The following is a 24,330-nucleotide window of genomic DNA, read 5'->3' on the forward strand; positions in this document are numbered from 1 at the left end:
TTCATTCAGACAAGCTGTGATTGGATATACTGCCTGTCAATCATGTCCTGTGTATAAGTCAGCCTAAACATACAACTAGACAACATGTAAAAAATAACAAACATATACACCATAAAAACACTTAAAATTATTACTGATCATGCCTATTACAGCTTATTAATCAGAATCTAACCAATATTATATACACTTAGTGACATTTATAATGCATATTTTCATAGTGATGTGAACTCATTTGCACGCTATTGGCTTTTAAGATTGCAGCTGCTAATATTGCTGGAGAACCCATTATTATAAGAGTATGTTAAAAATAGAATTATATTATATAAAAATATAAAAAAATATACATATATATTACAATTTATAAAATATAACTTAAATTTTTTTAAATTAAAACATCTTATATAAAAATGTTTATATTAAAAATAAATTTAAAATAATCATCTTAAAATCACTTTAAAAAGACGCCTAGATCGAAATCAATGTTGAGACCGTTAGGTGATAGTGTCTTTAATTCGTAGATCCAGTAGGCTTCACGCCTACTGATCTGCTTCAATAGATTGCCACCTCTCCAATTGTTTTGCACAATTTCTATGGCTTGACATTTTAGACCCATTGGATTCCTATTATGATGGATATTAAAATGGTGTGACACACTGTGTGTATTGAGACCTCTTTTTATGTTATAAATATGTTCATACACTCTTCTTTTATAACATCTTCCAGTTCTACCCACATATTGCAGTCCACACGGTCACTGCAATAGATAGATTACAAATGAGGAATCACAGTTAATTGATGTTTTGATGTTATAAATTTTATCTGTAACATTAGATTGGAAGGTGTCAGTGGTACTACTGAATGAACAAGCCATACATTTGGTGCATTTAAAAAAAACCTTTCTATTGCTATTAATTTTGGAATTAGAATTGTCTAATGGACCACTAGCACCACTAGCACTGAAGTCATTTTTAGTTGATAGTATTAATTTTATTTTAACACACAATCACTTTCAATTTAATTCACAATTCTTTTTACAGGTCTGTGGAACGGCGATGGGCACGAGGTTTGCCCCGAGTTATGCTAACCTGTTCATGGACAGTTGGGAAGAAGACTACATTTGGAACAACTGTCCACTCGGGGCTTGCCTCGTGCTCTGGCGCCGTTTCATAGATGATGTCATATTCGTTTGGTCTGGCAGTCAGGTACAGCTTGAGTTATTTTTTGTATATTTAAACTCCAATGATAGGGATTTGAAATTCACCTTCAACCACCAGAAGGAACGTATAGAATTTTTAGACCTCGAGATTTATATTAGTAACAATAAAATAGAAACTAAAACATTCTTTAAGTCTGTCCAGGCTAATAACTACCTTAGGGCAGACAGCCAGCATAACCCTAGCTGGATCCGGAATATTCCCAAGGGTCAGCTCACCCGCCTCAAGCGAAACTGTTCAAACCCAGAGGAGTTTGCGCTTCAGGCGAGTGAGCTTAAGGATAAATTCCGTGATAGAAGTTACCCAGAACATCTACTTGAGGCAGCTTCCCTTCAGGTGGAGACAATTGAGAGAGACACATTGTTAGAATATAAAGATAAAAATAATAAAAATGCATTGAACCAAAATAATGGAGTCTCTTTCATAACACAATATAACGAGATGGCGCCAAAAATTCGTCAAATTTTTAACAAACATTGGCCCATGCTCTTGTGCGATACCACTCTATCTAAATGTCTCCCGGAGAAACCAAAAATAATCTTTACCAAAGCACCAAACATCAAGATGCGTCTAGCACCTAGTTGTCCATTAGACAATTCTAATTCCAAAATTAATAGCAATAGAAAGGTTTTTTTTAAATGCACCAAATGTATGGCTTGTTCATTCAGTAGTACCACTGACACCTTCCAATCTAATGTTACAGATAAAATTTATAACATCAAAACATCAATTAACTGTGATTCCTCATTTGTAATCTATCTATTGCAGTGCCCGTGTGGACTGCAATATGTGGGTAGAACTGGAAGATGTTATAAAAGAAGAGTGTATGAACATATTTATAACATAAAAAGAGGTCTCAATACACACAGTGTGTCACACCATTTTAATATCCATCATAATAGGAATCCAATGGGTCTAAAATGTCAAGCCATAGAAATTGTGCAAAACAATTGGAGAGGTGGCAATCTATTGAAGCAGATCAGTAGGCGTGAAGCCTACTGGATCTACGAATTAAAGACACTATCACCTAACGGTCTCAACATTGATTTCGATCTACACTGGCGACACACTTTATTCGAGCTCGGCTAGTCCCACGAATTCGGGTATACTCGGGTGTATTGAGGTTTGTGACTGTTTTCTGCCCGAGTGCATTGCGTTATTTTCCAGGCAGGGATTGAAGCATTTTATTCCCGCTGGCTGCAATACTGCACAGTATATATATATAAACTGCATTACAATTCATGAATTTATGCCATCTGGTAGACACGCGAAGCATTGCAGCCTATTAAATCCTAATCATTATCATTTAACAGATCAGCCGCCCGTCAGCCAGGCATGAACCCAGGCTGGGAAGGCAAACGCAACGGGGCTTGTTAGAGGTGAGGAGCGGCGCATTCCAGGTATCTGCCAGGTACATACTGGGTATTTGCTCGAATAAAGTGTGTCGCAGCAGTAGGCGTCTTTTTAAAGTGATTTTAAGATGATTATTTTACATTTATTTTTAATATAAACATTTTTATATAAGATGTTTTAATTTAAAAAAATTTAAGTTATATTTAATAAATTGTAATATATATGTATATTTTTTTATATTTTTATATAATATAATTCTATTTTTAACATACTCTTATAATAATGGGTTCTCCAGCAATATTAGCAGCTGCAATCTTAAAAGCCAATAGCGTGCAAATGAGTTCACATCACTATGAAAATATGCATTATAAATGTCACTAAGTGTATATAATATTGGTTAGATTCTGATTAATAAGCTGTAATAGGCATGATCAGTAATAATTTGAAGTGTTTTTATGGTGTATATGTTTGTTATTTTTTACATGTTGTCTAGTTGTATGTTTAGGCTGACTTATACACAGGACATGATTGACAGGCAGTATATCCAATCACAGCTTGTCTGAATGAATTGTGAGGGACGCTTCTTTCAACCAATGAGGAGCGCTCTGTCTGTATTTAAAGTCATCATGGACTGTGCTCATTTAACCCCTGAAGAAGTGCGCATGCGCACGAAACACGTTGGGCCATTGAGAAATCATTTATTAGCAGCACTGGTAGAGGAGCAGACCATTCAAACAGTCCCTGGAGCCGCAGTGTTCAGGAGTTGGTATCGGCAAGTGTTACCTGGTGTCCCGTCCCGCCCCCCAGTGTTCAGGAGCTGGTATCGGCAAGTGTTACCTGGTGTACCGTCCCGCCCGCTGTGACGTACTTCCGGGCGCAAACGAAGGACGCCACGAGGAGGAGAAGGAAACGGCGCCATCTTTGGCAGCCAGCCAAGGCAGCGCCTGCAGGCACTTGCACGTGGCACGCGACCACCAACATCGTTGTCGGACACTCAGACTATCCTCACCTGCGCATATCCTAGGGACCTGCTGTAAGTAGGATTCCAGTTTTTACACACTGGATCCCTGACCTGCTCGTCACCAGTCATCTGCTATTTTATTGTGATCATTAAACTATCGTTATTATTAGTCAGCCTATTGTTTAGTGTTGTTCAGTGTTGTGTGTGTCTGTTTGTTTAAGTGTATGTGTTATATGTTATTTTTATACAGTGTTGCACTATGATCATATCTTCTTGTCTCCCCTGCATGTCCTAACACCTCTGATACCGAGGAACCAGCTGTCCACTTGACCAGATCTACATCCATTGATCATTCCAATCATCAATTGAACTTTATATCTCCCATTTGGACTTTAAGGCGCCGGTCTGTATTGTTTTCCTTGTTTTCACTAACTGTGTTTGGGTTAGTTTTTCCTGGCAGCTTGTTCACATTGTTCACTTTAATTATTCTCTACCACGTTGTTGTTATTATTCGCACTGTTATCATTTGTATTGCAATTGTACACACTTTTATTTTTATTTATATTTTTTAGCGCTAAAACACACTATCCTTTTTTTCAGTCTCTGTTTTCTCCAACACAGGTGTAGCTGCTTTAAATTCACACTAGTTTGTCTATATTACATTAGTATAATAATCCACTTAAAATTTGGGTAAGACTACTTATAATTAATACTCATTCAACTCACATTAGCTAATATATTTTAAATATATATAAACATCATATTATATCCCCCATCAATATTTGGCTAATATCACGTAATCAATATGAGTTCACTATTTCAATCAAGATCTCGTAGAAACATCAATGTGGATCTCATTTTTAATGATCCCCATACTGTCCCTATAGTGGAGCCTAGGGTGGCAGATTTCCACCCTATTATGGTAGAATTGGAAAAAGCACTAGTCGCTGAGAGCCGGCAGTGGTGGGAGGTTACCACCCTGAGTAAATACTTAGAAAATCACAGAATCCCACGAGGACTCCGAGTCCAAAAGGTACCAACATTTGATACACATAATATATCATTTATGCAGGAATGGAATGACATTCTAGATCAGTGTTCGTTTGCGCTGATGAAAATGTTGATAAATTAGCGCAAAAAGACACTGACGGAATTAGACAAAGAGATTGAAAATTTAAAAATAAAACTTGACCCCTACCTTACTAATAAAGAACTTCTAGATATGGAACCCACGGTCAAAAAGAGACTAGACCAAATTGAACTAGAAATAGTGGGCACCAAACAAAGTAAGTTCTTTAGGGATAAGAACGACTATGACATGGGTCGCCAGAGAACCTGGAATAAAAAGAGTAAAGATGAACAGATCAAAAAACCAGATCAGAGGAATGGTAATCCATCTGTAGGGACCAAGAGGATTAGGACAGAGAAGGGAAATCCCACTCCAAGTAACAATACCAATAGGTCCAGAAAACCACACACTCTTCCCCTTATACCCATTAAAGTTCCCATTCCCCAACCACAGAGGGTATTGCCGCAGCATGATACTGTGCAATACCTGAGACAAAAAAGAGCTAAAGAACTGTATGACGCACAGATAGCATCCACACATGAGGTCAATTTGACCAATAACAAATATCATGTGCTGTCTGAAATTGAGTCAGAGAGCGAACCTGACAGTGTGTCCTACACTCCTTTACCTACACAAACAGCCAAGTCCAACTTCTCTTTTTTAGAATGGAGAAAGGAGAGGGAACACATCTTCCCCCAGGTAGAAATAAAGAAACCCAGTATAGAACCTCCACCTCCCATGAATCACAAAAAAAGAAAAAACGCACCAGAGGGAGAAGAGGAGGTGCTAATAGAAATAGGTTAGGAGTCAGTAAGACCTATCAAAGCATCTTTAATATCAGTCGATATACACTTACACCAGTGGAAAGGAAAGTGTTAGGTAAGGGTCTCACCTTTGCGCCAATTTGTGGCCCTAACAGCTTCAACCTCCATATTGATGTCCACAAATTTGCACGCAAATTGGCACTGAAAAAATATTTTTTAAAAGATGCAGTCACCCATCAGCTAGATCAGAAATGTTCCAATGTTGAGCCAAATAAACCGTGTACCAATTTTAAAATCAAATCCACATTTTATCCGAAATTTGCGCAGGGACATCTGGTGAACTCGTTTGTAGAGATTGTAACTAGAGAACTAGAGGAGTCCAGTAGGGCATACAAAATACATAAAGATAATCTTAACACTAAAGAAAAACTAGCTCTACAACAACTGGAGGATAATAAGAAAATAGTTATAAAACCTGATGACAAAGGGGGGGGTATAGTGGTAATGGACATAGATTATTATCTCCAGGAGTCTGAGCGACTACTTGGAGACACGGCCACATACCTCCCCCTTGCCAGTAATCCATTAAGCCAGTTTGAAACTGAACTCACCAAAATGTTAGATAATGGTTTAGAAAAGGGAGCCATCACACAACAAGAGTCAGAGTTTTTAAACACACAATTTTCACGCACTCCCATTTTTTATTTCATTCCCAAAATACATAAAAGTATCACTAATCCTCCTGGCAGGCCTATTATTTCGGGTATAGGGTCACTCACATCTAATTTATCTTTGTTTATAGATCACTACCTTCAACCACTGGTTCAACAGATCCGATCCTACTTGCGTGATACTACACATGTCCTCCAGTTACTGAGAGATCTGGAGTGGAAACCCGAATATACATGGGTAACAGCAGATGTGACATCACTGTATACCACCATTAACCATGTGAAAGGATGTCAGGCCATCTCACGCAAGTTAGAATCGGACAACACCATACCACTAGCACTGAAGTCATTTTTAGTTGATAGTATTAATTTTATTTTAACACACAATCACTTTCAATTTAATTCACAATTCTTTTTACAGGTCTGTGGAACGGCGATGGGCACGAGGTTTGCCCCGAGTTATGCAAACCTGTTCATGGACAGTTGGGAAGAAGACTACATTTGGAACAACTGTCCACTCGGGGCTTGCCTCGTGCTCTGGCGCCGTTTCATAGATGATGTCTTATTCGGCAGACAGCAAGCATAACCCTAGCTGGATCCGGAATATTCCCAAGGGTCAGCTCACCCGCCTCAAGCGAAACTGTTCAAACCCAGAGAAGTTTGCACTTCAGGCGAGTGAGCTTAAGGATAAATTCTGTGATAGAAGTTACCCAGAACATCTACTTGAGGCAGCTTCCCTTCAGGTGGAGACAATTGAGAAAGACACATTGTTAGAATATAAAGATAAAAATAATAAAAATGCATTGAACCAAAATAATGGAGTCTCTTTCATAACACAATATAACGAGATGGCGCCAAAAATTCGTCAAATTTTTAACAAACATTGGCCCATGCTCTTGTGCGATACCACTCTATCTAAATGTCTCCCGGAGAAACCAAAAATAATCTTTACCAAAGCACCAAACATCAAGATGCGTCTAGCACCTAGTTGTCCATTAGACAATTCTAATTCCAAAATTAATAGCAATAGAAAGGTTTTTTTTAAATGCACCAAATGTATGGCTTGTTCATTCAGTAGTACCACTGACACCTTCCAATCTAATGTTACAGATAAAATTTATAACATCAAAACATCAATTAACTGTGATTCCTCATTTGTAATCTATCTATTGCAGTGCCCGTGTGGACTGCAATATGTGGGTAGAACTGGAAGATGTTATAAAAGAAGAGTGTATGAACATATTTATAACATAAAAAGAGGTCTCAATACACACAGTGTGTCACACCATTTTAATATCCATCATAATAGGAATCCAATGGGTCTAAAATGTCAAGCCATAGAAATTGTGCAAAACAATTGGAGAGGTGGCAATCTATTGAAGCAGATCAGTAGGCGTGAAGCCTACTGGATCTACGAATTAAAGACACTATCACCTAACGGTCTCAACATTGATTTCGATCTAGGCGTCTTTTTAAAGTGATTTTAAGATGATTATTTTAAATTTATTTTTAATAAAACATTTTTATATAAGATGTTTAAATTTAAAAAAATTTAAGTTATATTTAATAAATTGTAATATATATGTATATTTTTTTATATTTTTATATAATATAATTCTATTTTTAACATACTCTTATAATAATGGGTTCTCCAGCAATATTAGCAGCTGCAATCTTAAAAGCCAATAGCGTGCAAATGAGTTCACATCACTATGAAAATATGCATTATAAATGTCACTAAGTGTATATAATATTGGTTAGATTCTGATTAATAAGCTGTAATAGGCATGATCAGTAATAATTTGAAGTGTTTTTATGGTGTATATGTTTGTTATTTTTTACATGTTGTCTAGTTGTATGTTTAGGCTGACTTATACACAGGACATGATTGACAGGCAGTATATCCAATCACAGCTTGTCTGAATGAATTGTGAGGGATGCTTCTTTTAACCAATGAGGAGCGCTCTGTCTGTATTTAAAGTCATCATGGACTGTGCTCATTTAACCCCTGAAGAAGTGCGCATGCGCACGAAACGCGTTGGGCCATTGAGAAATCATTTATTAGCAGCACTGGTAGAGGAGCAGACCATTCAAACAGTCCCTGGAGCCGCAGTGTTCAGGAGTTGGTATCGGCAAGTGTTACCTGGTGTCCCGTCCCGCCCGCAGTGTTCAGGAGCTGGTATCGGCAAGTGTTACCTGGTGTCCCGTCCCGCCCGCTGTGACGTACTTCCGGGCACAAACGAAGGACGCCACGAGGAGGAGAAGGAAACGGCGCCATCTTTGGCAGCCAGCCAATGCAGCCCCTGCAGGCACTTGCACGTGGCGCGCGACCACCAACATCGTTGTTGGACACTCAGACTATCCTCACCTGCGCATATCCTAGGGACCTGCTGTAAGTAGGATTCCAGTTTTTACACACTGGATCCCTGACCTGCTCGTCACCAGTCATCTGCTATTTTATTGTGATCATTAAACTATCGTTATTATTAGTCAGCCTATTGTTTAGTGTTGTTCAGTGTTGTGTGTGTCTGTTTGTTTAAGTGTATGTGTTATATGTTATTTTTATACAGTGTTGCTCTATGATCATATCTTCTTGTCTCCCCTGCATGTCCTAACACCTCTGATACCGAGGAACCAGCTGTCCACTTGACCAGATCTACATCCATTGATCATTCCAATCATCAATTGAACTTTATATCTCCCATTTGGACTTTAAGGCGCCGGTCTGTATTGTTTCCCTATACAGTACACAATGCCATAATACTGTATGCACCTACAGTAACTGTTCAATTTTTTTCTTTCCAGAGAGAGCAGCACCTGCCATCTGGTTACAAAGTATTTAACAGTAGTAACAGTATACAGTAGTTCCAGTATAGAGTAGTTTGACAGTACTACACAGCACACAATGCCATAATACAGTATGCACATAACTGCACTACTTTTTTGTTTTCTTGACTTTTCAGAAAAAAAGGGTGGCCTGGGAGAGATGGGGGGTTATCGTGTAAAGTCTGTGAACTGTTTGTACAGTTAAGTGTACAGTATCTAAGCTGCAGTCATGATGTACACAAAACCTCTCCTCTCTCAATGAACTACTGTACTGTACACAGAATGAGGAAGAAGATAAAAACGGAAAAAATTATATTACTATATATACATATTATTATATATTATATATTATATATTATTAATTAATATTATTATCAATGTGCATTATTCATGATTATCCACCGGCCCTCAATTTCCATCTGACAGAAGAACTTAATAAAGACTGCATTATGTGTTCATGATTATTTTTTTATTTGTTTTTTTTGTTCCTGATAAAATAAAATAAATATTTATTAACATTCATGATAATCATAATCATTGACAACAACCCTCCCCACCCACACCTACAGTACACCAAAGAAAAAGAAAGAATGACAAAACATCATGAATTAGTTAATGGTTTTTTTAACTCTCAATTCTCACAGTGCTGTGCAAATCAGATTTACATATCAAATTCGAGAAGGGATTTTCCAAAGCGTTACCGTAAACAAAGCGTCAAAGGGTTGGGGGTGGGGGGGTTGGGTGAGTCATGCGCAGTAATCATCAGCTAGCTCCCATCTCAAAGAGGATTACACGCAGGCGCAGTGAGGTGACGCTCGGCTAGGGATGGATTAAAAACACAATGAAAAGCTTCAGAAAATGAATGACTCTGTAGAGGTGTCTGTCGATAAGAGTTTCAAATCCTTGAGCGAGCCTTGTGTATGTGCGTGGGGGAGGGGGGTACAGGGTACAGCTGCATTAAGGATTAGCTGTGCAGCAGTTCAAAAAATTGACATAATTTCAAAAGGCAGTTCATCATAATAGTATGATCCCTAAACCCCCAAATACAGTACATAAAAAGCACACAAATCAACAATGTGCAGTCAAACACACAGGGTCGCAGTCAAATGCTACAGCACAGATTGAATATCGTAATATCAAGATGGTTTTTGCAGGCTTGTGGAGAAAATAAAAATAAAAAATGAGGAGAATTTTTTTTTTTTTGGTCACTCACTCAAGCAAGCAGTGGTGAATTTACAGGCGCATGCACAGTAATGAAAGGAAGGAATCCGGCGCCACTGCGCATGACAGACTGTAGAAACTCCCGGATGATCTTCAATAAACTTTATTGCACAATACACATAGGGCTACACCACGATCTCCCCCTCCAAGCGTTTCACCCTCTCAGATAGGGCTTCATCTCAAAGCCCTATCTGAGAGGGTGAAACGCGTAGAGGGGGAGATCGTGGTGTAGCCCTATGTGTATTGTGCAATAAAGTTTATTGACGAACATCCGGGAGTTTCTACAGTCTGTGATGCGCAGTGGCACCGGATTCCTTCCTTTCATTTCCTGATTCCTACTGAAGGCTGCACGCACACGCTGCAGAGGAGAGCAGGTGCCAGACCGGAGATAATGAATAGGTAAGGGTTTATACATTCCCCCCTACTCCGGGTAACTCAGTGGCCATACACAGCTCCCTCCTTATCAGCTACCTGACGGATTGACACCATAGGTGCCTTACAGACAGCCGAAGCGCAGGACAGTATTTTCTATGCATGCACAGTAATCATCAGCTGTCAAGCAGGAATGCGATTGAAACCAGAGAGACACACATTCAAAGGAATGGTGTGGGAGATGTGTACTGCACTGTAGAGAAGATAAGAAGTTGAAATACCCTGCAGTGCAGTACATTATCCTGTGTGTGTGCGGGGGCGAGCGAGGGGAGAGCGCTGTATATGCCGAAATGTGATACTGTTACAGTACTGTATGAATCCAGGACAGGAAGGGAGCAGGATCATCAGGAACACCCAGAAAAAAACATACAATAACAAATCATAGTGTAGTACTTATGGACAATTATGGGTCAGAATTCAAGAAGAAACTTGGCTCTTATGGATCGCCTACTTACAAGAAGCAGGATAAAAAACAGCGTTTTTATATGTAAAGTTGGATAATATATTCCTCCGCCTAAGATAGCAGCATACAGCAGTCACTGATGATTGTAAGCTGGATAGTGTGATCGCCGGGGCTTTCGATATTATCCAACTTTACATATAAAAACGCTGTTTTTTATCCTACTTCTTGTAAGTAGGCGATCCATAAGAGCCAAGTTTCTTCTTGAATTCTGACCCATAATTGTCCATAAGTACTACACTATGATTTGTTATTGTATGTTTTTTTCTGGGTGTTCCTGATGATCCTGCTCCCTTCCTGTCCTGGATTCATACGTTTTGTGAGGGAATCAGTGTATATTCCCTGGAAGGTTGAGAGTTTCTTTCAGTTACACAATATATCATTTAATATTATTTAAATATCACTATCACTGTGTTTTAGCGCCACACTGAGTCACTGGGTTTCACACTGTTACAGTACTGTACACGCCTATGCGTTTCAACAATTTTCAAATGAGACATACAGCACTGAAAATGCATGTATACAGTAAATATGCAAATTTACAATTACTGCACGCGCACACGCAGACTGTGTACTGACGTAGGTTGAACTGCTAAAGTATTAGACTTCCAAGACAACAGCTCGTGAACGCCCCCCTGAGTTTTTAGACGGTATTGCAGTATTGCAGACAGCGATAATAAAATGCTAATATTACGAGCGCTAAAATAACGCAATTCACTCCGGACCCAAAAAAAAAAAACATATCTACCCGTGATTATCAGAGCGCCGCGGATCCGGCCGCATTAGGATGAAGGCGGCCGCCACTGTATATTGCCATGCTCAGTAGCATTTCTCTGTGACAATTATATGCTTATATACACTGGCGACACACTTTATTCGAGCTCGGCTAGTCCCACGAATTCGGGTATACCCGGGTGTATTGAGGTTTGTGACTGTTTTCTGCCCGAGTGCATTGAGGTATTTTCCAAGCAGGGATTGAAGCATTTTATTCCCGCTGGCTGCAATTCTGCACAGTATATATATATATACTGCATTACAATTCATGAATTTATGCCATCTGGTAGACACGCGAAGCATTGCAGCCTATTAAATCCTAATCATTATCATTTAACAGATCAGCCACCCGTCAGCCAGGCATGAACCCAGGCTGGGAAGGCAAACGCAACGGGGCTTGTCAGAGGTGAGGAGCGGCGCATTCCAGGTATCTGCCAGGTACATACTGGGTATTTGCTTGAATAAAGTGTGTCGGTGCAGTATATGTTGTGGTTATTTTGGGGGTTCAATATGAGCTTGTAGGTGTCCTGTATGTTTTGAAGCTCTTATTAACTTGTACAATACCAGAAAAAGCACTTCGTATTAGATTTGTCACAGCCCTCAGGACATACTAAAATCAAGAGCTGGCAGGTCGGCCCAGCCACCAGACGACGTGGTCAGGGCAGTCCCTGCGCTTTGAGTGGGGGAGGTGTGGCGAGGAGAGGGTTAATCAGGAAGCCCCTTTTAACCCCTTCATTCCCAATGTGAGTTGGGGTTAATCAGCCAGGTATAATCCCTTTATTTAGGCCTAATTAACCCTCTCCTCGCCACATTGGTGCTGTACTCAGTAACCCTAACTCGCTTTGGGAATGAAGGGGTTAAAAGTATTTACACTGCACTGCTATATTTGCACTGTCCCAGCCTTCTTAACCCCCATTTGCAGGATTTTCCCTGCCTGCTGTAATAGAAGTAAATGAAATGCCTGCTATATTCTTTTGAGACACATGATGGAGTAGTGAGCACTGAAGCCAGCGCTGTTTGAAGAAGCGTGGCTGCAGTTTAGAGATCTGATTGAAGTATGGGTATCCATTTCTATCTATTCGACCTCGTAACCACAATCAATTGAATAATTGGCTTGCGGTTAGATTTGAAATGGTTTTCCTATAAAATGTATCCGTACCTTGTTAGCCCCGTAACTTGAAAGGCAGAAAGTCTATTACCGTGGGAAGTGTGTCAATTGACGTGAGAAGTAGGTGAAATCTCGAACGGAGGCACCCAGCACCCGGATTTTTGGTATGCAAGTATAAGTAAATAAAACACAAACATACAAATAAAGATTACAGTTGTGGTACACCTAGAACATGATGTTTTAATAAAGTGTGTAATACTGTTAATTTAAAATGTACAGGCAGGAACATTTTTTTCTGTGAGCCCGGGAAAAATCCTCTGACATGAATGAGCTGAGGGTATTTTCTTTCCTGCACTTCAAAGAGGTCTGCTAAGCCTGAGAACCTCAGTCTAGTTAAGTGACAGGGATGTAAAACCTCAGAGAACCAAAATGTAAACATGGCCGGAATCTTGATAAGTGCCAGATCCCGGGCCATTGACACCTTGGGGCTAAACCCCAGACTATGGGGCGCCAACAAAAGGGTGTATCCCAGGTATGGTAAGTTGCATGGGTGTCAAGCTGACACATGCACTTTGCAATCCGGAAAGCCTTTTTGCCCAGTTTTGCATACTGCGGGCAAAACGGAGATTGGTGGGTGGAATAATTGAGTGCACATGTTAAGGATAGACTGGAACACCCTATAACTGTGCCCGCCGGACTATCCCCAGTGTGTTCCAGATGCAATTCATGATGTGACTACGCTTTACACAGGACTTCGTTCAAGCACAGCGGTAGCGGTTCCAGAATGCAAGGGGTTAATACCATCAAAACCGAGAATTTACCCCAAACTTCAGAATTTGTTAGCCCTGGGAACCCCGAACGAATTCCTATGAACATTAACGAAATTCTTTGATTTGGCCAAGTTATTAGATCGGCAACTTGTGATCTAGCCAACGGGACCTTTAAACATAGACTGCATTTCTTGCGCTTTCTCACAAAGGACAATTTATTTTGTTTTCCCATTCCAGTAAGTGTTATATTGTGCATTCTGAAGTTGTCGTGTGTTTGTCTAGTAAGAAAATAAATCACAATTTATTTTGCTCCTTATCTTCAATCGAGAATCCCAAAAATATAAAAAGTGTTGATAAGTTGGTGTACACAGTGACACTCAGCCAAGTGGGGGAGGAGGGCAGTGAACACCCAGTGGTTTATTTGAGCCACAAGTTGCTGCCCATAGAGGTAGATTATGCCACCATTGAAAAAGGGTGTTTTCCTTGAGTTGGTTACAGCGGGTGTCGGGGGAAAATGCTAAACTCTTGCGTTGGAGTTTTGCCTTACAGGAATTTGACTTTACTATCCAGCACAAGAAGGGCAGCAAGCATGGCAATGCTGATGGCCTTTCCCGCCAGGACAGTCCATAGGAACTCATATCTTCAAGAGCTGGAAGGCCATCTCAACCACCGGACAATGTGGTCAGGGCAGATCCTGCGCTTTGAGTGGGGGAGATGTGGCGAGAGTGGGGTTAATCAGGCCCATAATAAAGGTATTATACCCTTATGATTAACCCCAAACTGACAAAGTTAGAGAAAGATGGAGGGTCCTAAAAAATGATTACAGTGATCTAGGCCAAAAGCTTAAGGCAAGGACCTCCAAGGTAGTATTTTCTGAAATACTACCAGTGCATGCGCTACCGCAGGGAGACAATCAGAGATCAGGGGGGTTAATGCATGGCTCAGAAAGTGGTGCAGGAAGGAGGGGTTTGGGTTTTTAGAGCACTGGGACTCCTTTTCTGAGAGGTGCCATCTACTGTATATTGTAGGGATGTATTGCACCTCAATGAAGAGGGTTCTTCTGTGCTAGGGGGGAGAATGCTAAAAAGGTTGGAGGAGATTTTAAACTAGGATGGAGGGGGGAGGGGAATGAAACAGATAATGAACTAAATGGAATAGAGGAGGATACAAGGTGGTATGTAGGTAGAATGTGGGCAAGTGTGAGTTTGACAAGCAGTGAGACACCCATAGTAAATACAGATAATACTAGAAAACTTCTAAAGACTAAACCAAGTGGGCACAGAAAGGAAGGAGCAGATAAGATAATAGTACAGGCTGAAAAAAAACTTAAATTCATGCTTGCTAATGCAAGAAGCCTGACAGATAAAATGGGGGAGCTTGAATTAATAGCTGCAAGGGAGCAGTATGATATCATAGGCATTACTGAAACATGGTGGGATGAAACTAATGACTGGACAGTTAATTTAGAGGGTTATTCCCTTTTTCGGAAGGATCAAACAAATAGAAGGGGAGGTGGAGTATGTTTATATGTTAAACCAGATCTAAAACCTATCATAAGGGATGATGTCTATGAAGGGAATGATGAAAATGTAGAGACATTGTGGATAGAAATTAGCAGTGGAGGTAAAAGTATTAAGAAAATGTTTGTGGGAATATGCTATAAACCACCAAATATCTGTGAGATTGAGGAAGCTAAAATACTTTTGCATATAGAGAAGGCATCAAAACTGGGTAATGTTTGCATAATGGGGGATTTTAATTATCCAGAAATAGACTGTGGCAATGAGATTAGCGTTACAACAAAAGGAAACAGGTTTTTGGGGGTGCTTAAAGACAATTATATGACACAAATTATTGAGGAACCAACCAGGAGAGGGGCAGTTCTGGATTTGGTCATATCAAAAAATGTAGAAGTAATAACAAATATTCAAGTCCTGGTACATTTGGGTAACAGTGATCATAACATGGTCTCATTTGAAATAAATGATCAAAAAACAAATTACTTGGGTTCAACAAAGACCTTAATCTTTAGAAAGGCAGGTTTTAATAAACTGAGGTCTAATCTAGTAGTAATACAATGGGATGATGTTTTGCAGGGAAAAATGTAGAAGATAAATGGGCAGTCTTTAAAACATTGTTAGAAAAGCACACTTATCAGTGTATACCCTTGGGTAATAAGTATAAAAGAAATAAGTCAAAACCAATATGGCTAAATAAACAAGAAGGGGAGGAAATGGACAAGAAGAGGAAGGCATTTAGATTATTTAAGTCAGAAGGGACTTATTGCATCAGAATTATAAGGAATGTAATTAAAATTGCAAAAGGGCAATCAAATTAGCAAAAATGGATAACGAAAAAAGGATTGCAATAGAAAGTAAGGTCAACCCTAAAAATTTCTTTAAGTACCTTAATAACAAAAAAATGAGAAAGGAAAATATAGGACCCTTTCAGTGTGAGATGGGTAGGCAGATTATTGGAGATAAGGAAAAAGCAGAGGTATTAAACAAATCCTTTGCCTCTGTGTTTACCAGGGAAGAATCAAGTTCAATAGTAGTGCTGCAGGAGGAAGCCACAACCTCAATATTAATGAACAATAGATTAACTGAAGAAGAAGTTCATAAGCTACTTTAATTAAATTTAATAAGTTAAATAAATAAAAGTTAATAAGGCACCTGGCCCCAATGGAATACATCCAATAGTTCTCAAGGAGTTAAGCTCAGTAATAGCCAAACCATTATATTTAATATTCAAGGACTCCATTTCCACAGGCTCAGTACCACAAGATTGGCGTAAAGCAGATGTGGTGCCTATGTTTAAAAAGGGAGCTAGATCACAACCGGGAAATTACAGACCTGTAAGCCTGACTTCAATAGTGGGGTAACTACTTGAAGGTTTAATACGGGATAATATTCAGGAATACCTAATGGAAAACAAAATTATTAGTAATAGTCAGCATGGATTTATGAAGGATTGATCATGCCAAACTAACCTTATTTGTTTTTTTTTGAGGAGGTAAATAAAGAAAATAATAAAGAAAATTGGACTCAGTAATAATATATGCACCTGGATTGAAAACTGGTTAAAGGACAGACAACAGAGGGTTGTCATAAATGGAACTTTTTCAGATTGGGCTAAAGTCGTGTGTGGAGTACCTCAAGGATCGGTACCGGGACCCTTGCTTTTTAATTTGTTTATTAATGACCTTGAGGTTGGCATTGAGAGCAAAGTCTCCATCTTTGCTGATGATACTAAATTGTGTAAGGTAATAGAATCAGAGCAGGATGTAATTTCTCTTCAGAAGGACTTGGAAAGACTGGAAACATGGGCAGGTAAATTACAGAGGAGGTTTAATACAGATAAATGTAAGGTTATGCATTTGTGATGCAAGAATAAAAAGGCGACTTACCAATTAAATGGAGATATATTGGGGGAATCCTTGATGGAGAAGGATTTAGGAGTGCTTGAAGACAGCAGGCTTAGCAATAGTGCCCAAAGTCATGCAGTAGCTGCAAGGGCAAACAAGATCTTATCTTGCATCAAACAGGCAATGGATGGAAGTGAAGTAAACATAATTATGCCCCTTTATAAAGCATTAGTGAGACCATACCTTGAATATGGAGTACAATTTTGGGTACCAATCCTAAGAAAATACATTATGTAACTAGAGAGAGTGCAGAGAAGAGCCAGCAAATTAATAAAGGGGATGGACAATCTAACTTATGAGGAGAGGCTAGCTAAATTAGATTTATTTACATTAGAAAAGAGGCGTCTAAGAGGGGATATGATAACTATATACAAATATATTCGGGGACAGTACATGGAGCTTTCTAAAGAATTGTTCATCCCATGGGCATTACAAAGGATTCGGGGCCATCCCTTAAGGTTGGAGGAAAGGAGATTTCACCAGCAACAAAGGAAAGTGTTCTTTACAGTAAGGGCAGTTAAAATGTGGAATTCATTACCCATGGAGACTGTGATGACACATACAATAGATTTATTCAAAAAAAGGTTGGACATCTTTTTAGATGGGAAAGGTATACAGGGATATACCAAATAAGTATTTATGGGAAGGATGTTGATCCAGGGATTTATCCTATTGCCAATTCTTGAAGTCAGGAAGGAATTTCTTTTTCCCCTTATGAGATATCGTTGGATGATATGTCACTAGGGTTTTTTGTTTGCCTTCCTCTGGATCAATGAGTAAGTATAGATATAGGATAAAGTATTTGTTGTCTAAATTTAGCATAGGTTGATGGACGTACATCTTTTTTCAACCTCTTCTACTATGTAACTATGTAACTATGTATTGGGTTTGAAGGGGTTAAAGGTATATGCAAAAGTAAGGGGATGTGGGGAATGGGGGAGGTGGGGGATGGACTGGGCGCTCCCAATTAATGAACCAATAGTGTTGTTAAAAATACAACTTAAGTACACAAATGTATCTCACACCAATAGTGAATAAATAAAAAGTGTAAAATAAGCAGCTCAACTTCCTCTGATGGGACAGTTCCAGATCCCAGGATGGTGGATTTGTATTGCTTGAAGATGAGGAGGAGCGCAGGAAAGTGTGGTGATATATGTAAGAAAAAATAACATATATTGCAGATTGTAATACACTGCAGTAATGGAATGAATCTATAAAATAGAACTCACAAAAGTCGCAGATAATTTCACATGTCAGAGATCCTTCTCTCTCTGACTGGAGCCCTTTAGACAGTAATTGCCGGGATATCCCTCAGTGCACGAGTATGTAAAAATAAAGAGAAGCCACAATAGTGCATACTATTCCAACTCGGTATAATTCACACAAAAGAGTTTGTAGTGAGGGAACCTGTTCGGAAAGACTGGCAGAATCCAGGCAGAGGTCTTACCCAGTGGGAACTTCCGCCCTTTGCCGTGACGCGATAGCGGAAGTGACGCGACGGCGGTGACGGATGCGGGAATCACAGTGAGAGATTCCAAGACCCTGTGAAGCTGCCTGCAACTGCACCAAAGAACAATCGACGGTTCTCTCCCCCAAAATGGCAAATGTGAGTGTGTTATACTCTTGTTGATTGTGTGAATTATACCGAGTTGGAATAGTATGCACTATTGTGGCTTCTCTTTATTTTTACATACTCGTGCACTGAGGGATATCATTCCATTACTGCAGTGTATTACAATCTGCACTATATATGTTAAAGGTATATGCATGACACTAATGTATGTGCCCCCCATCCTTTTTATCACCATTTTGCATGCTGCTCCCGGCCTGCAGTAATAGAAATAAATTAAAAGTGTGCTATATAGTTTTTGGCACAAGATGGCGTTGTGAGCACCGAAGCCAGCGCTGATTGAATAAGCGTGGCTGGAGCTGGGAGGTCTGTTTGAAGTATGGGTATCCATTTCCAAGCCCTCAACTCTGTAACCGCAAGTCACTTGAATAAGTGTATTGCGGTTACATTTGAAGTGGTTTACCGATAAAATGTATCCGTAGCTTGTTAGCTCCCATAACTTGAAAGGCAGAAAGTCTATTGCCGTGGGAAGTGGGTCAATTGACGTGAGAAGTAGGTGAACTTGGCTTCCCACGAGCACACCTTTCAGTTAAGAGGCAGCTAACACTCTAATTTTTGGTGTGCAAGTCCAATAAATAAACCACTCACACACATATAAAAATTACAGTTGTGACACCCCCAGAACATGATGTTTTAATAAAGTGTATGATACTGTACGTTTTAAAATGTACAGACCGGAACAATTTTTTCTTTGAGCCAGGGAAAAATCTTTGGCATGTAAATATGCCAGATTTAAATGTGCTGAGGGTATTTTCCTTCCTACCCTTCAAAGACCCCCTGTTCAGTGGGAAACTGTCAGTCTAGTAAAGTGCTGGGAATGAAAAGACTCAGAGATCCAAAGTGTGAAAGTGACCGGGATGTTGCTGAGTGCCAGATCCCGGTACTCAGCATGAGCCCTTCACAACTTGGAGCCAAACCCCATACCAAGGGTCGGCAGTAAAAGGGTGTACCCAAGGTATGCTAAATCGCATGGGTGTCAAGCTAACACATGCACGGTGCAAACAGGAAAGCATTTTTGCCCGGTTTTGCAAACTACGGGCAAATCGGAGATTGGTGGGTTAAGTGTTCCCACGGAGGGGATTGGGCAGGCATATTATAAATAGGTCTGTGAACCCTATAAAACTGCCCACCGAGCTATCCCCTGTGTGATTCATTACGTAACTGTGAGGATCCGGGGGTCGCGGCGGCGTGGCCTCTCCTCACCTCATGTTCCACCTGCTACTGCGGGGCGCTCCCGACGTCTGCTCCCTCCGGTCTCAGTAATTGGGGGAATCCCTTCTCGTCCCCAGCGGGTGGTTGCCGAGCCGCAAGCGGCTCGAGCTGTGACGGCTGCTGCTGTTCACGGGTGCGCGCCCGTCTCTGTTACAGAGTGCACGCAGGATCCTTTTAATTTATTCACTGCTCCTGCAGTGAGGCTCCGCCCCCAACACACACAAGGTTCAATTAGGCTTAAAGACTGCTCACCTGTATCCTCCTTTTGACAGCCTATCCAGGACAGCTCCATGCACTCATCCAGGCCTGCCTCCTCTTCCTACTTGTCAGCCATGCTTTATATTGCCTGTCTTGCCATTCATTCATTGCTCGACATAGTTTCCACTAGGATTACTACTCTTGCATTCTCCCTCTTATTCTCTCAGGTTATGACTTGGCTTGGCGGACGTCTATCTCTGGCTCTCGACCCTTGCTTGGACAACAACCTTCCGGAATTCTCCAATCCCTGACCTTGGCTAACGGCAACTATGACGGCACTTCTTCACCGGTACCGGCGAGTATTGCTAGCTAACATCACCTGGCCTGGCAACGCCTAAAACACCACACTCCAGACATGCTCCTTTTGCTGCGGGTGCGTGCCCATATACGTTCCTCACCTCAGTAGAAGGGACGGGTCTGGTCTGCGGGCAGCACCGGCGTAACATTATGTCGAGCCCACAAGACGCAGACCAGACTGATGTGGACTCTATGATGACGGCCATGTACCAACAAATTCAGGCCTTAACGGATCAAGTGACTCTCCTCTCCCAACAGGTACAGGACCTTTCTGTACAGGTACCACCTGCGGCTGCACCACTGGCGCAGTCAGATTCTACTTCCACTTCATCCTCAACTCTGAAGATTCCGGCTCCGAAGCCCTACGCAGGGGATCCCCATGCTTGTCGTGGCTTTCTCAACCAGTGTGAGATCCAGTTCGAGATGGCTCCGCAGCTGTATTCTACTGGTCGGAAAAAGGTAGCTTATGTGTACAGTCTGCTCACAGGTAATGCACTGGCATGGGCCTCCCCGATTTGGGAACTGCGTCCTGATATTACTCGAGATTATGCAGCCTTCAGACGAGACTTTCGACAGGTCTTCGATACCCCCGTACGACAAGAGACTGCTTCTGATTCCCTGCTGCAGCTTACACAGGGACGTCGGCCTGTGGCCCAATACGCCTTGGAATTTAGGACCATAGCAGCTGAGACTCGTTGGGGTCAGGAGGCCTTAGTCTCCGTCTTCTGGAAAGGCCTATCGGACTCCCTGAAGGATGAACTAGCTTCCCAACCCAGACCAGGACTTCTGGAGGACCTCATCACCTTGGCCATTCGTATGGACCAGCGTCTTCAGGTACGCCGCGCTCAGCATCAGCAACCCCGGTCTAAGCCTTTCCATGCTCCTTTCTCCAGGTTCTCTACTACCTCGAGACCCGTCTTCTCCCCGCTGCCTGTGCTGGAAGCCCCAGAGCCGATGCAACTCGGAGTCCAGCAACCTCGGGCACCCTTGCGACAATTTTGCTCAACCGGAGAGTCGTGCCATCATTGCGGATCTTCGGAGCAGTGTACCTGTGGCAGTCCACCATCTCCGGGAAACGACAAAACCCTGTGAGTACGAAGGGGCGCTCCCTGGGTGCTAAATCTCCTTGTCCCCTATCCAGAAGGGAGCTCCCAAAAAAACTGACCATTCCTGTCTCCCTTTCTGGTCCTACCTTCCGCACCTCCACAGCAGCATTTATCGATTCCGGCGCAGGAGGGAACTTCATGGATCAGACCTTCTCTGAACAAAATCAGATCCCACTCTCTAAGAAGAAGTCCCCCGTTGCCTTGGTCGGGATTGATAATCGGCCACTCACTCCGGCATATATCTCCTTGGAGACCGGAGCTATCACCCTTTCCACTCACTCTCATAAAGAGACCCTGGGCTTTGACGTGATTCATGCCCCAGGTACACCGGTCACGCTTGGCCTGCCCTGGTTGCAGAAGCACAATCCGCGCATCGATTGGATATCCCCTAATCCCATTGACTGGAGGTCAAGGTCAGAGGAATCTTCTTCTTCTACGGAATGTCCACCCCATCTACTGGCTAACACATCCAATCCTCAGAGGGAGTTGCCTTCCCCTTACGCAGAATTTTTGGACGTTTTTAGCAAGACGCATTCTGAGCTTTTACCCCCTCATCGTTCCTACGACTGTCCGATTGACCTGGTACCTGGATACACCTTGCCAAAGTCCAAATCTTATCCTCTCTCATTGCCCGAGACGGAAGCCATGGATGAATATTCGTAAGAATCTAAAGCGGGGCTTTATACGTCATTCCAAGTCTCCCGCGGGGGCCGGATTCTTCTTCGTCAAGAAGAAGGATGGTACTCTCAGACCGTGTATTTATTTCCGGGGTCTGAACCAAATTACGGTTCCACTCCCAAATAAATCGTTATCCACTCCCACTCATCTACGAACTCTTCGACAGGCTTCAGGGGGCCAACCTCTTTACCAAACTTGACCTCCGTGGGGCATACAACCTCATTCGTATCCGAGAAGGCGATGAATGGAAAACTGCCTTCAACACTCGTAGCGGGCACTACGAATACCTAGTGATGCCCTTCGGTTTGTGTAATGCACCAGCAGTTTTCAGGACTTTATCAATGACATCTTTCAGGATGTCCTTAATCGCTTTGTGATTGTCTACCTGGATGACATCCTTATTTTTTCCCAAAACTTACAGGACCATATCATCCACATGAAGTTTGTGCTTTCGCGCCTCCGAGAGAACCGGTTGTTTGCTAAAATGGAGAAATGCCTTTTTCACCAGTCTACCACTTCCTTTCTTGGGTACATTATCTCCAACAGAGGCTTGGCCATGGACCCAGAGAAACTGAAAGCCGTCGTGCATTGGCCGCAACCCAATTCCCTCAAATCTATTCAGCGATTTTTAGGATTTTCCAACAATTACCGTAAGTTTATTCGTAACTTTTCCACCATCATCGCTTCTACAACGGCACTGACACAAAAAGGTGCAGATCCTTCATCTTGGTCACCCGAGGCAACCACGGCTTTTAAAACGCTGAAACAAGCCTTTGTCTCTGCTCCCATCCTTCAACATCCGAACACTAATTTTCCATTCACCCTAGAGGTGGATGCTTCTGACTGTGGGGCTGGTGCGGTTCTGTCTCAGAAATTTTCTCCCCAGGACAAACTTCACCCTTGCGGGTTTTTCTCTAAGAAATTTTCTCCAGCAGAGAGAAATTATGACGTGGGCAATAGGGAACTTTTGGCTGTCAAGCTGGCTCTTCAAGAATGGAGGCACCATCTGGAGGGGTCAAAAGAGCCATTCACGATTCTCACGGACCATAAAAACCTGTTGTACATCGAGAATGCCCACCGTTTAGGTCCTCGCCAAGCCCGCTGGTCGTTATTTTTCTCCAGATTTTATTTTATTCTGTCATATATTCCCGGCACAAAAAACGTCAAGACGGATGCCCTCTCCAGACAATACTCTTCTGAAGAGAGAACGGAAAAGACCACCGAGTCCATCCTTCCTTTTAGCGGCTGCGACGTTCAAGAATCTTGAGAATATCATAAAATCACAAAAACATCTTCCGACCGGTCTTGAGGTTCCGAAAGACACCTTGTACGTAGATCCCAAATTCGTTCCTGAGATACTCGACTGGGGACATGCTGCCCGTTCGGCAGGGCATCCAGGATTCAAGAAAACGTTGGATCTCATCCGTCGCACTTTTTGGTGGCCCAATATGGCCAAAACCATTCTCGAATTTACACGGTCCTGTCCGGTATGTGCACGTAACAAGATTCCTCGTCAGAAACCTCAGGGTCTTCTCTTACCTTTACCTATTCCGGAGCGTCCCTGGTCACACATATCGATGGACTTTATTGTGGAGTTGCCTAGGTCGAATGGCATGAACACCATTTTTGTAGTAGTGGAACGGTTTTCCAAGATCAGAAAAAGGGAAGGGGAAACACAAAATAGATGTGCCCCCTAAGAGAATTCACTAAACTGCACACCAACGAAGTGTAAAAGTTAACTTTTAATAGATTTACTTAAAACATATATTACCAAAGATTTGTGTACTGTGAGTTTAAAAAATGAATTAAATCAACTCTACCGAGCATCCGTGTCATCAAATATATGATAATACTATCCCAATTAGCAACTAAATGTTGGTGGGATATAGCAGACAGGGGATGCTGTGAGTCAGGGTATTAACCCCTCTGAAGCAACTGTGAGACCAGATGGTAAGTGTATATATTGTGACAGATTCACTGACTCAGTAGGCTGGAATAGTGAATGGAGAGACGCTGCAGCCAGTTCACAGAGTGTTAATCTCCTCAGACAGAAGGAAGCACACCTGCAGCCTAATTAAGCAGGAGGCCTGAGACTGCAGGTT

The sequence above is a fragment of the Ascaphus truei genome, chromosome 1 (assembly GCF_040206685.1).
Source record: "Ascaphus truei isolate aAscTru1 chromosome 1, aAscTru1.hap1, whole genome shotgun sequence".
NCBI lineage: Eukaryota > Metazoa > Chordata > Amphibia > Anura > Ascaphidae > Ascaphus > Ascaphus truei.